This window comes from Centroberyx affinis, unplaced genomic scaffold (genome assembly GCF_046629955.1).
Source record: "Centroberyx affinis isolate AG114_WGS23_722 - 3 ecotype Tasmania unplaced genomic scaffold, CSIRO-AGI_Caff_v1 ptg006231l_1, whole genome shotgun sequence".
Lineage (NCBI taxonomy): Eukaryota > Metazoa > Chordata > Actinopteri > Beryciformes > Berycidae > Centroberyx > Centroberyx affinis.
The window spans coordinates 64,143-79,566 of record NW_027283166.1 but is presented as its reverse complement, the minus strand read 5'-3'; positions in this window follow the sequence as shown (position 1 = coordinate 79,566).

Here is a 15,424-nt window from a genome sequence, read left to right as displayed (position 1 = left end):
TTTGATCTATTTTATTTGATCTGTTTATTCAGTCTTTTCCAAGTGATGTTACCTATTGAGTTTGATTTTTTCAGTCCAATGAAATTGAAGTCAATTGAAACTGAATTCAATTACAGACAATCAAAAATGTATTTTTGTATTTACTATAGGCAAAGTCACTATGCTATTGTAGCACAGTGACTTTGCCTATAGTAAATACAGCCATTAATCTCAATGAGAGGAGCTACAACATTAACTGCTACATTAACAAAGATTAATGTTAAATGCACATGAACAACTGCATTAATGTTGTTATACATGTTAATGTTAACTAATGTGTTCACTAACATGACTTAAGCATGAACAATGACATTAACAAAGATGAGTTCATATTAAATGCACAATAAACAACTGCGTTAAGTAATGTTCTTATATAGGTTTTTTTAATTCCAATGTATTGTCTAAATTAAAACCCTAAATCTTAATGTATTACTTAAACATATCCTGGCATAGTCACAACAAGCATTACCTAATGTGAATAGTATGTTATTCATGTAATTTGGTATACCTATTAATCCTAGTAATCCATATCGTGTATATATTATCCAACAGTTGTAGTAGCAAATTCTTTAGCAAGGTTAACTGTGCAATAACTGACATCGTTTTGTTTGTATCCAAAGTCCACAACTCAGCTGGTCTACTTCCCTATCTGACATCCTGTGGTCTCCTGGCCTGTAAATGCTCTAAAACCTGTATACTGATATATTGATTTGCCGATATTGGCCTTTTAGGGTGTTTTCACATATAGTCCTCTTTAAACGAACCAAACTCAGTCCTCTTAAAGTGGACCAAAAAGTGGACCAACAGAAAAGGGACTCAGTTCTTTTTGCGTTCACATTGTCAGTTCATTTGAAAGAGGACTCAGTTCTCTTTCTGGTTCACTTCAGCTCTGATGGGGCCTCAGTCCTCTTTCTGTTCACACTACAGTAGTTCCTCTGGAGCTCAGACCTTTACTGCTATGTAGCCTATGTATTTACTGTTATGTATTATTATTAGCCTACTGTTATTACTTATTTGCTATTCGTTTATTACTTTAACCATCATCCTCGATTATCACAAAACCTCTGACATAATCAATTGTACTTCATGCCAATAAAAGTAGTTTAATTACATTGAACTTCATGCCAATAAATACACTGAGAGAGGGAGAGAGAGAGAGGGAGAGAGAGAGAGGGAGAGAGGGAGGGAGGGAGGGAAGGAGAGAGAGATGTGTCTTTTATTTCAGAGGATTCTCCGCTTTTTCTCATTTGATCGCATGTGGTAAAGTACTTTTGATGTAGTTTTTTTTTTTTTTACTTTCACGCGGCACTGCAGTTTGGTCCTAATGAAGCCCCTCGCTTTCATATGAACTGAAAGTTGGAGGAAAACCTTAGTGTTTCTGTGCGTTGTAGACAGGTGCCGTTTGAGTTCTTTTGGAGTGTTCACATAGGCACAAAAACTGCTGACTAATTGCTCTGAGTTCGTTTGGAGGGCTGAAAGGGACCAAGTGTGAAAACACCCTTAATGAACATCAGATATCAACCAGTCAGTGTGGTCCACCCATATGATTGAGGTTTCTCCCTGACCACAGCTACTCAATATGTTTTAATATCATTTTATCATGTTTTATCATTACTCAGTAATTACCAGTCATTGTAATGCTATTACTAGTTATTACATCTATTTTACTTGGATATTACTTAGTTATTTCCAGTCATTACTGCATAATTAACGGCCTGTAATTTACCCCTTTTTCAGGGTGGTGTCTCAGCATGCATTGAGACACCATGGACAGGTCTCCGGTCCATCACAGGACTACCACAGATAGACAGACACTCACATTCAAACCTATGGACAATGTAGAGTCTCCAGTCCACCTGACTGTGGGGGGAAACCCAGGAGAACACAGAGAGAAACATGCAAACTCTTCACAGAAAGGACTGGGAATCAAAGCATCAAAGAAAAGATCATGCAAGTTTAGGAAAAGAAATGGACTTGGGAAACAACAGCGTGATCAGTGACAAAACAGTCATGTGCCACTCAAGTAGGAACTGACTAACTTGTTTTACTGGAGGATAAAGAGAGCAACCACATGACTGCAGATAAGACACAATTATATCCTGACTCAGGGTCAAAGGTGTGTAAAAGGTTAACCAAAAAAAAAAGATATAGGTCCAGATTCTATACATTCCCATGATGTATTTTTGGTTTCGCAAGCTACAGCTAGCTAGCTAAAATCAATTTCAAAACACACTAAAAGAAAATCACTCCAATATAGAAAGTGCTGATGATGAACTAGATAGTGTTATGAAATGAAAAAGGGGGAAGAAGAGCGACAAGGAAACATCCTGCTAATGCTGGCATCTATTCTTTTTGGCTGGACCGCAACAGCGGGGCCAGCCCTACAAACGCGAATGTCTGTCACTGACTGACTGACTGAGTGACTGACTGAGTGACTGAGTGATCAAGTTACACCATTGGTCGGCCGTGGCACATGGCACAACACGGTAGCCTATCACAGAGCCAGAAATTTCAGTTTCGTTTTCTCCGCCGTCTAGTTTCGCGACGTGAAAAAAGGAAACTGACAGCAGGACAGACGAGACAGAGCAGCACAGCGCAGCGCAGCAGCGAGTTATTCAGACCATCTGAATAGCGAGAAATATACACAAATTATTATATTATATTATTATACATATTATATTATTATTATATAATTATTATATTGTAATTTATTCCCATGCATGCTGCTCAGAGTAATCTCAGTCAGCGGCTCTTCTGCGTCTCTCCCTCTCCTCTCGCGCCGTGCGCACGCAGGCAGGAGTGAGAGTGAGTTGCTATGGTTACGGGGACGCTCTGTGTCTGTCCTCTGAAACTTTCTCATGATTCCCAATAATAGGTTTTTTAGGTTAGTATGCCTATGCAAGATCATGAATGTAAGTACCTCAATGCTGAAATCTAGTAATATAACATAATTTTACATTTTTGGTTAACATTATATAGGGTTGCTGTTTCTTGACTTAATCCAAGAGGTTAGGTGGTGTAGAAATGCAGGAATTTTTATATATATATATATTTCTGTATTCAAATAATTATTTGTCGTGGTTTCCCCAGGAGACAAAAGAATCTTCTCTCAAGGCATAAGAATGGTATAATATGAAAATCTTTATTGGCAACAAAGACCTGAGTTTTTCTGCAGAAGAACTGGCTTCATGCCAGATTACAATAGCTTTTATACACTTTGATCAGTATGACACCCCTTTAAGTTAACCACTCCTTCCCATGGGTTTTTTCCATAAGGTCTCTCTCTATTCAGTGTCCCTTCTGGGGGGGGGGGGGGCGAGTATCATGTGAGGATCGGACCATCTTGATAGACAGTCTCCTGACGTTCCTATCAAGGTCTCCTCGTACCCTCCCAGACGTCTAGCGGCCTTGTGGGTTATCTGGGGCCTACTCGGAGCTGTTCATTCTGCTAGTATATGGCTTCTGAGATCTCCTGTTTTACAGGCCTCTGACTTGAACTTATGCATATTAGGATATATGTTTACTATATGTATTTATAAGCTATAAGCATGATTTTCTACTACATAATCCCCCCTTTGGGACTTCAAAAAGTCCCAACAAGTTATAATTGAATACAAATATTTTCCCATGAGTATATACTAAAAAACAGAATACACACAAAAAATTAGGTCATGAATAATATACCAAAAAACAGAATACACACAAAAAAATTAGGGCTGGGAGCTAATTCAATATTATACACACATTTCTGCTGTCTAAATTGATGAGGACAAGCAAATTTTACTTAAAAAGCTCTAAAATCAGGTATGGTAGAAATATTTGAATATTTCTGTTTTGTTTGACATCACACCTAACATTACCATTTGGTTCAATGAGATGAACTGTAATTTGATTATTTAACGTGATTTTGCCCTTTGATTATCGTGATATATATTCATATAAGAAAAATCATTATGATTACCGTGATGTTGATTTCAACCATATCGCCCAGCCCTACAAAAAATACACAAAAATACACACAAAAACAGAATACAATTGCTTACTTGCAAACATAGCTGATCTCCTAAAAAGGCACGCTAGGCTTCTATCCTTACTATTAGTACTAGATTGGTGTTATATAGGGGACAGTAGGTTTGAGTGTATACAATAAGTATACGACTTGATTTTGCACTGTCCCACCCAAAAGCTGTCTGTTCGTATTACACGGTGGGTTTTTTCAGTGATAGTAAATGGGGTGTGACCACCCGATCGATGCTGGACCAAATACCTGTCTCTTACCAGAAGTGTCTCTGTTACTGCCACTAAAGTTAGGGGTGAGAGAAGGCTAAATCTTTGTTCTTCAGTGGACAAAACTTTCACTATGGAATCTGTACTTTCCACAATATTATATCTGGAACGCCAATTGACATAATGTGAGGAGGGGGTTAATTGAGATGGGCCCTCTGACCCCATCTTGACATGGAGTTTAGTCCTTGCTTCTGTTTGTTACTATGGCTGGACCACAAAATGTCATCCCCTAGCGTCAGAGTTACCCCAACAGTGATACACACATCCACATCTTTTCTTAACTCATACGTTTGGTGCTGGACAGATATTCCCTCGTACAAGTCTAAAGTTGTATGTCTCTCTGACATAACATGGTACTCTGTTCTAGATATGTCACATACATCAGCATCTGGAGGCAATACAGTGAAAATTTTATACAAGCGGTCTGGTGTCCATTGTCCATATATGTCCTGTAATGGATTTTCTCGTTTGGCACTGCTACAGTCCATTTGCCCGTACAGCTTTGCTGCCGGAACTGGTGTCTCGCACAGGGATAGAGGCTACTATCCACGTTGGGATGTTTGGCGTAGGGGAAGGTGGGACAAACTAACAATGGAGAACAAACTAATGGTGTGTAGTAGCTATGTGACCTATGGGTGGGGAAGAGTTTAGGGCAACTTGAATGGAAATTTGGAGTGTCTAGGAATGTGATAGGAGCTTCAGTATTTTACATACTTTGGTGGGATGGTTCCTCCACAAGATGTCACCTGCTTCGTTTCCCACCGTACATACTTCGAGAAAGCTGGTGAACCGGCCCTCAGACCACCCCCCTGTAAAGTTGGTCGGGTCCAAGGAAAATGGCGAAGGCGGTCCTCCAGGCCGCAGTGGTCCCCAGAACAGGCGAATCTGGCCAGGGCATGGTCCCTGCAAGTCTCTCAGCCCAATATTCACGTGTCCTTTCTCTATCACTTGGTGAGGTCGAGACTGCTGAAGTCGATGGTTTGGAACTCAGCATAGGCATCTGAGTCAGGGTCGCTTGGATCGTGGGGAACAGCTGTATCATCACTAGCATTATGGCTATGAGTCCTGGGACCCCTTTGTCTTTGTGACCTCTTAGTGGGCTCATCTGAACCCTCTGGTGGTTGTTGCGTTGGTGTGTCGTTGATTTCTTCCTCCTCCAGGTCGTTCCAGGGTTCCTCAGCGTGTGGATCCTCCCCATCTCGTGGAGCCTTGGTGCAGTGGTTCAGATGATACCAGGTGGGCGAACCTTCCACTTGGACGGCGGTGTTGGTGGCTTGAACAATGGTGTAAGGTCCCTCTCTCCGGGGGTTGTTCCACTTTCTCTGGAACACCCGTATGTAGACCTGGTCTCCTGGAAGGACTGGGGGTGTCTGTTCCTCGTCTGGCTCCTTCTCCTTTCTCTTTTCCTGTAAGTAAATTTCTCGATGGATTTTAGTGATTTGTTTCGCGAACTCTTTTATGTCCGCTTCTATCATTCCTAGAGAGGGGCCTTTCTGAAGGTGTCTATAGGTGGGGCTAGGCATGGGTCGACCCATAAGCATTTCATGCGGAGTTAGTTGCGTTTTTCTGTTCATGCTTGATCTGTAGGCCATCAGTGCTAGGGGTAAAGCGTCTACCCAATTGAGCTTGGTGTGCTCACAGATCTTGGTTAGTTTAGCTTTTAGTATGTCATTCACTCTCTCAACCATTCCTTGCGACTAGGGGTGGTATACACATCCTAACTTTTGGCGTATACCTGACTTCTGACATATTCCTTTTACAGTTTTTTCAACAAATTCTTTCCCATTGTCTGAGCTTATCAGAGCTGGAATTCCAAATCTAGGTATCACTTCTCTACATAAGAACTTACAACTGTGTCTGCATTCTTATGTTTGGATGGAACTGCTTCTACCCATCTACTGAATCTGTCTTCTATCACCAGCATGTATCATTTACCTTGTATTGGTCTAATCATGTCTACATAATCTATTGTTATGTGTTTAAATGGCCCTTCTGGAATGGGAATATGTCCAATGGGTGTAGTTATGCCTTTTCTTATGTTGTTTCTTATGCATGTCTCGCATCTTCCTAATATTGCATCTACTTGGGTCTGTAATTTTGGTGACCATAATCCTAAATTTGTGATTTTCCTTATTACCTCCCCCCTTGCGCAATGGTCAACACCATGCGCATCAAGAATTACAAGGGAGAGAAGGGCGACTGGAGCGACTAATAGTCCAGTGTGGCTTCTCCACAGTCCATTGTGGTCCACTGCAGCCCCCCGTTGGGACCATAGACGCTGCTCCTCCGTGGAAGCATCATTTTGAAATTCCAATAAATCTTTTTCCGACAGTGCTGCTGTTAGTTCAGCTGTAACAACCATAATAGCAGCTGGGGCTGTGGTCGCAGCTAGTTTGGCAGCTTCATCTGCAGCGTTATTCCCTAGAGTGATTATGGACTTATCTTTTCTGTGAGCCTGGCATTTGACGATGGCTAGTTTTGATGGCAGCATCATGGCGGACATTAACTTTAAAACCTGTTTGTGATGTTGAATGGGAGAACCATCTGTTTTCCTAAACCCTCTAGCTTTCCATGTGGACCCAAACACATGGCATACGCCGTGGGCATAGGCAGAGTCTGTATAGATATTGGCTGTCTGGCTTTCAGCTAATTTACATGCTCGCGTGAGGGCCACCAATTCAGCTAACTGCGTGGAGCATGGCTGAGGGCACTGTTTGGCCTCACATACTACCGGTTTGTTGTCGGCAGGTATCTGTATCACCGCGTACCCTGCTTTAAGAGAATTACCCTCCTTGTAACAGGAGCCGTCTACAAACAAGGTGAGGGCGGGAGCCGTGAGGGGCTGTGCCTCTAAATCTCGCCGGAGTTTAGCGAACCGATGTATTTCAGCTTCGCAATCATGAGGTTCCCCCTCAAATGGTAGAGGTATCAGATCAGCGGGGTTGACCGTCTGACAGGCCCTAATGGTTACATCAGGATACTGTAACAAATTTGTTTTTTTCGAGCAGGTTAGATATTTTATGATGGGTATATATTATTACTGGATACCCCACAGTGATGGTAGAAGCTTTTTCATACATTAGATGTGCTGCAACTAAAGCTTGATGACACGGAGTGAATCCCTGTTCTACAGGAGATAAGCTTGTGGAGTAATAAGCAATAGGCTGCTTCCTGTGCCCTATTCCAGTGTCTTGGGAGAGGACTGCCATGGCCTGATTTGCCCGATGTGAGATGTAAAGATGAAAAGGTTGGTCGTAATCAGGTAACATGAGTGCCGGGGCCTGCTGTAGCAGATTTTTTAGTGTCTCAAACGCCACTCCCCCATCCTCCGTCCATACTAATTGGGTGTGGAGCGTGTCATGCCCTGCCGTTTTGACCATCTGCCTCAATGGGGCTGTAATAAGTGTGTAATTTTCAATCCAATCGGAGCTATAGCCGGTAAGCCCTAAAAAGGTCAGCATGTTTCTGACAGTGATTGGCTTGGGTGCAGTTTTGATGCCCTCGAGTTGGGTAGGCGAGATGCCTTTTTTCCCCTGCTATATTATCCTGGCTAGGTATTCTACCTTTGGTTGGCAGTATTGTAATTTTTTCTGAGAAGCCTTGTGGCCATTTTCCGCCAGTACTTGTAGGACCTTTATGGAATCTCTGTGGCACTCTTCTACAGAGTTGGAACAGATCAAATCATCGACATACTGTATAACAGTGCTGGACACTAGGTGTTGTAACCCCTGAAGATCTTCTTTTAGCACCTTATTAAACACATGCGGAGAGTGTTTAAACCCTTGTGGCATGCAAGTGTATGTGTATTGTTGACCCTTGTAAGTGAATGCAAACAGGTGCTGGGACCTGGAGCTCAATGGAAGACTGAAAAATGCTTTGACAATTACTGTGGAAGTGGTAGATGAAGGAGGGACATTAGTCAGTAGCGTATGGGGGTTAGGTACCTCTGTCTCATAGTCCTCTACTACGTCATTACCTGCTTGTAGGTCATGCTATTGTTTGTTGTTTGTCAGGTTTTAGTTTGATCTCTACCAGCTGAGCTGACTTGATCAGGCCCACATCCGTGTCATGCTGTGACCACAGTTGCGGAGGAACTTGTTGTAACATGTCAGAGACCAGATCCTCTGGTGCAAGGTCGTTCATTTGGAGTGCTTCAGGCAGCACTATCACCTGGGGGGTGGCTTGTGCAGACATGGAAACCATGATTTTAATGAAATGTCGATCCTTGCTATGCCACACTGCGGGACAGGGCGTGGAACTCCATTCCTGGTTTGAGGCTTCTGACATCATTGGGCCGAGATGTTTGGATTCATAACCAGTGTTGATTTTTAGAGTGATATGAGGCTTAGCATGTTTGATGGAGAACTGTTCATTCATGTATTTGTTCGAGTCGACAGTCATTGCAGCTCCTTGTTTTCCTATTATGATTGATGCTGAGTCCATATGTACTTGTTTAGACTGGTTGGCAAGCCATTCAGTGTTGCAATTGGGATCATTTGTGCGGTAGTACTGGAGGGTACAGTGGGGGGGGGGCAGAGTTGGTGTTGTTGCCTGTGGTATTTGTGCCATTATGAATTTCTCCCATTTGTTGACAACCAGGTTAACTTCTGTTTGGATATCACCAAGCCAATATACTGTGTCACCATTCTGAGGCTGGGGATTAACCATCATTTGATATGTGTCGTTGTCTATTTTGATGCCATCAGGGGTGCACAGAATTCGACATTTCAGTCTACACAAGGCATCTCGTCCGAGTAGATTGATGGGGGTTTGATCTGATATCAGGATTGGGAGTCGGGTTCGGTGTGGCCCTAGTTGTAGGGTGACCGGTACCGAGGTGGGGGGCGTGAGTGGGTGAGACGCATGTATATGCAGCACCGGAATCAGCCATCATTGAGACGGCCCTTCCCTCCACCTGAACCTGCAGCATTGGTTCTTCATCTGCATTTGTTGTTGAGACTGACAGCTGATGCTCCCCTGTTCTGTTCCCTCTTCTCCCTTCTTTTCTGAATCGGCTATCATTTGCTGTACTTTATCTGTAAATCCTCCCTTCAATTCTTTGCGCTCTCTTTCCTTTGCTCGTTCCCTCTCTGGATCTTGCATCCTTCTTTTTGGCTGGACCGCAACAGCGGGGCCAGCCCTACAAACGCGAATGTCTGTCACTGACTGACTGATTGACTGAGTGATCAAGTTACACCATTGGTCAGCCGTGGCACGTCACAGAGCCAGAAATTTAAGTTTCGTTTTCTCCGCCGTCTAGTTTCTCCGCTGAGATCAGGAGCCTGTTTCTCCCACACAGTAAGCAGGCTGACCAATATCATGCATGTAAGCTGAAGCTAAAGTAGAATCTATACAATTATATCATATCACCGTTTATGTCGATGCATATGCGCAAGCTCAGTCCACCTGAAATCCTCTGTTCTGTCGGGGGAGAGAGACACACAAACAAGCATGGAGGTTTCATCACGCCGAGGGCTTACTGCCGACCTTCCCGAAGTTTCACGGGGCCATCTATTCACATAAGTTGGCCAGGCTGGCCATGTTTTTGGTGCGTTTTTTTTAATTTTTCTGATATTCTTTTAATTGTTTTTTCACTCAAAGGATGTTGAATGCATAGTATATTAACTGTGGTAGTTTTTGGGCCTGCCATTATCTTTTGTTTTATGCTGCCTGATTTCCACCTGGGGCCTTCTATATTAAGGGAGACCTTCTAGTTCCTGAATATGAGTTCTTATTTCCCTGTGATTGTGATATTTATGTATGTCTTACTTAAATTGATTTCTTTTCCACAGATTTCCCAAAAGGTTTTCCTACTGCACACTTGGAAACTCCACCTATGCTTGTCTCAATTCCACCCACTTGGTGATTTATTAACAGCTTAATTCAATCCTTAATAGGTTCAGCTCACACTTTTTGCCCTCTTTATTTATTTATTTATTTTTATGGCTTCTTAGAAATGTGTTGTTATCTTCAGTGGTAGAATGTAACAAGTACATTTACTCAAGTACTGTAACTAAGTACAATTTTAGAGGTACTTGTACTTTACTTGAGTATTTCTATTTAATGCTACTTTTATACTTGTACTCCACTATATTTATTATGACAGCTTTAGTTACTAGTTACTTTGCAGATTTCAGATTATTAGTCCAAATTATAAATCAACTAGTAAATTATGATGTATTTTTATAGGTTAAGCTGCCCAGCAGTATACAAAGTAATTTAAAATTGCTCCACCTTTATGTGGAAAACTCAGGGACTGGACCCAAATGCAAGCCGGGAGAGAGAGAGCTTTGCTGAAGCAAGAAGCTTTAATTGAAGAACTGAGGCAGAACACAAAACAGGCAATTCAAAAGGCAAAACTCAACTGGCTGACAGGCAAAGGGAATCAAGAATCCAAACCTGGCAGGAACAAGTCTTAGAAGACCAGTTCGACAGGAAACAGAGCAGGTGACAAGGCTGGTCACAAAACAGGTAACTGAACAGGAAACTAAACAGGTAGCAAGGCAGGTAACACAACACATAACAAGACTGACAAACTGCCAACTCAAACTGAGGAACACAGCCTATATATACACACACACACACACACAGGGACTAATGACAAACAGGGAACAGATGGCAGGCAGAGAGTCCGGGAGCTGATAGGCAGATAGCCGGCAGGTAAAGGCCACAGGACTAATGGGCTGATGGCAGACAGGTGTGTAGGAGCAGGAGGAGGGAAAAGGGGATGAGTCAATGAGGGAAAGTCCGAGTACATCTGGTGGATGTCTACAGGATGGCAGGACTGGGGAGTTGCAGGAGTGGTTGACCAGGAAACAGAGGAGCAGATCATGACAGATTGTGACATAGTGTTCAGCTATAGATGAGTGATGTAGTTTGATAGTGTACAGATACAGAGAAGTGATGTAGTTTGATAGAGTACAGCTATAGAGGAGTTAAGTGTCTGACAACTGACTAACTTAAGTTTAACTCCTTATATATTCTAGTATATTGTGATAGGAATAAAGTCTCTCTGCATAAAATATACAGTCAAACTCATGGAAAGTGTTATGGCAATCAACAGGGTAATGATCCCCTCATTGGTGATGACGGTTACAATGTTTTTCCTTTACATGGGTGGCATATGCAAGCAGTCCAGTCTTGGTCTGGAGTCCGGTCTCCAGACTACTTCTGTGATGTGACTTCTTATCTCAGTCTCAGCCACTAATGCTGTCAGGGTAGGTGTGGTAAGGACCCAAATGCAGACAGGCAGAGGGATTTACTTGAATTTAGGTTTTAATAAAAAGAACTAAAGCAAAGTACAAACACAGGAAAACCAAAAAACACAACAGGCTGGCAAACAAGGAAGACAAAAACCCAACTTGGCTGGCAACAAAGCAAGAAGTCCAAAAACTGGTGACGAGGCAGGGAACATGGGAACAGGAACAGAGCAGGTAACATGACGGGTAGCAGAGCCGAACAGATAACAGGACAGGTAGATTAAACAGACGAACTGACACGGAGTGGATGGTGAACCGGGGTAGATATACAGTGGGGATGGGTGATTAGTGATGAGGTACAGGTGTGTGGGAGCAGGAGGAGGGAACAGGTGAAGAGAGATAGACCAGGAGGTGGAGACACAAGGGAAACACAAGGCAGGACATGGCAGAACCATGACAAATGCCATAATATGTGCCATTTTTAACTATAAACACTGTATATATTACACTGTGCAGAATGCATACAGAACAGAGACTAAAGTGGACATCAAACATTAATATGGGTGCTCATTTATTGAATTTGAGGATTAAATACAAAGTAATTGGTTGAAAACAGTATTTCTACATGTTTAAATTCTCACAGTTTTATTTTGAAGGCTAAACGGAAGTCTTGTTTTCTGGTAATTTGAGCTAGCATTACGCATCTAGTTCTTGAGGCCAGGGTGCGTGCAAACGTGAACTTTTTAAAAAAAAATCAACTGCTAGAGTGACGATTTCTGTTAGGGGGAGAACTCAGGGAATGGACCCAAACGCAAAACCGGCAGACAGAGAACTGGGGTTATGCAAAAAGCTTTAATAGCTGAACTTAAAACACAAAACAGGCAATCCAAGGGCAAAAACTAAAACTGGCAGACAGGCAAAGGAAACAGAAAGAATCCAAAACTGGCAGGGATAAATCATGACACAACACAAAACACAGGTACAGGTAACAGAGCAGGTCTTGGAAGCCAACGGAAAAACACAGGGAAACAGAGCTGGTAACAAAGCTGGAAACACAACAGACGAACTGACAACAACTCCAGGGAAACACAAACAATAGCCCCGTTTCATTAGTCACTTCAACCGGCCCTCGTTGACTTCCCCTCGGCACTTCCCCTCGGGGGAATCCCCGTCGCCATCTTAAGTGTCGTTCCATTACTCTGATAACGCAAGTGAACTTTCTGAGATCAACCCTTCAAGGGCCGAGGGAGCGAGTCAACAACGATGTAGACTTCACAAGCGCATATTTCCCAGGATGCATTGTGATCGTCCGTTAATTCCGGCGCATGAACAGGCGATGAATATAAATGCAAGTAAACAAACAAAATTTAGAGGATGTAGACATATTTTCGAAATGAACGCATCTGCAATATTTCATTACTCATTGTTCTTTGTAATTTTTATTATTTGTTCTTATTATTAATTATTGGGCTTGCTTAAGGGCAAGTGCATTCCATTTCAAATATTCTGCTCCCCCTTGGACCCTGCACCCCCACTCTGCAAGTGGCCACTCGCGTTACGTATGGTGCTACGTATTACCAAGTGCCGAGGGGAAGTGAGGGAGGGCTGGTTAAATGACTAATGAAACGGGGCTCATATATACACACTGTGACTAACGAGAATAGAGAACAGCTGGCTGGAAGGGAAAGAGTCCGGAAGCTGACTGGCTGAAAGCAGACAGGTGAAGGGGGAACAAAGTAGCAGGGATAACGGGCTGATGGAAGACACGCGTGTGTGTGCAGGAGGAGGGAAAGTCCGAGGACATCTGGCGGGTGTCTGGAGGATGACAGGACTGGGAAGTAGAAGGAAAACACCAGGAGAACACAAGGGCTAGGCTGGGACCATGACAATTTCAGCTAAATAATGGTGTAAATCTCTGTCTTTTCAAGTCACTGTTTGGCTTTAGAAGACTTGGATTATGCTGGATGAGCTGCATGGAGTCATTTTATGGTTATTTTCCATTATTTTTTAACTCTGAAGACAGGACCCCAACAACTTCAGTTGTTTTAGACAGCGCTGCTACGGAGTTCTTCTGAAAGCTCAGGTGTTTTATGGTCTAACAAACTTCACCCAAGTTTCAGCTGACATGGGGGTGAGAAGATAATGACAGAATTTTCATTTTTGGGTGAACTATTCTTTTAAGCCATAACTGTTGCAGCAGTACCTTGGCACGGGTGGTGAATGGTATGAGGAAACTCAGGAGATCATACTGGCTGGCTAGGACTCTGTACACATTCTGAAGAGTCAGAACCTTGTACTTCACTGGCTGATACCGGTAATACCGGTATACCAAGGGTGTCTGTGGTACAATGCCAAATCATCCCAAGAGTGCCTTCTTGGAGTTTGGTGCGGTCTACATTAAGCCAGAGTTCTGAGGAGGTGGACCGTGCCTCTGGTGGCAAGTGCTGGACGATAGTTGGACAGTTGCTGGCCCACTTGCGAATTTTAAATCCACCTAGGGCAAGAAGAGAGTGATCCGGTCCACGAGACTCTTAACTTCCCGAGCAGTAGGTAGGCTCTGTGGAGGATTGTCTACATGACTGCAGCACAGATTGCAGGATTTCTTTGTTCCCACCACATCGCCAGCAACGGTTGTTGCTAAGAATCCACTTCCTTTTTTCTTTGGAAGAAAGCTGGCGGAAGTCAGGACAGACACTTATATGGTATATTTGATTTGCTTCCCCAAGGTTGAACAGTGGTAGGTCTAGTGACCTTCTGGGTTGCTGGTACAGCCATTGTGCTTAGGGGGTTACTTGCTCCATGCAATATAGTGGCAGTGAGATAGCTTGGCTTAATTGGTCTCCTCTCCCTCAGATACTGATGTCTTTGTACTACTTTGCTGATATTTACCTGGGTTGCAACCATCTCACATTCCGCTTCAGCTTCCAGCCAGTCCACAAGGTTGTAAGGGGCTCCAGGATGGGTGGATTGAGCATACCGAGCATAATTGGCGACTTGCTCAGGGGGCAGCTTGCCCAAGAGTTGTTGAACGTGAGAAGCACAGGCCAACTCGGCATCTCCATCTCCATTGCCCAAGGATTGTAAAATGTCAACCAGTGCTCTGATTCGGATGGCGAATTCACTGAAGCCTCTTGTGTCTCCAGCACAAAGTGACAGAAGGGCTTGAATGGCTGTGAGTGAGCACCAATGGATGGGGTTGCCCATAGCGCTGTTGGAGGGCAGCCGGCGCATGGGTGTAAGGATATGGGCTATTTGCATAAGAGAGGGCAAGGCAGAACCAGAGCCTGCTGTTACACATAAGGTTGTGATGATATAAGGTTGCCATACTGTGGCTGAGGGTAGAAAGCTATCATGGCTGGAGGCTGTGCTGGAACCACAGGGTTAGTCACACAGGGTATTGTGCCAAAGGAGGGATGGGACACAGGTTGAGCTGGTGGTGGAAGGCTTTGTCCCTGTGAGGGCACAGGAGCATGCAGTGCTGGAGGCTGGGAGATGATATGGGAAAGAGCAGGAAATGTATGTGCCTGAGGCAAAGCATTCACATGGGCTGGAGGCATCCTACATCGGGATACATTCAAGGTAATAGGAGGCACATGCGAGGGAGGATTTGCATTGAAAGAAGCAGTAGGTTGAGATGCTGCATTCACTGTGGCCGGCAGCACATTGGACTGGAGTGCTGCGTTAAGGGTGCAAGGCAACACCATTTGCTCAGTGGGGGCGCTGAGGTGCTATATTGAAGATAGTACACCGGGAGTGAATGAGGTGGTTGATTGCATTTATCATTCCGACTTGAGTGACCATGTAAAATATTGGGTTGACTTAGTTTGTACTGATTTCCAGGAGGATAAACACAGTGGTTGTGTGGTCAGGCACAATGAGCACAAAGGATTGGGTCCAGT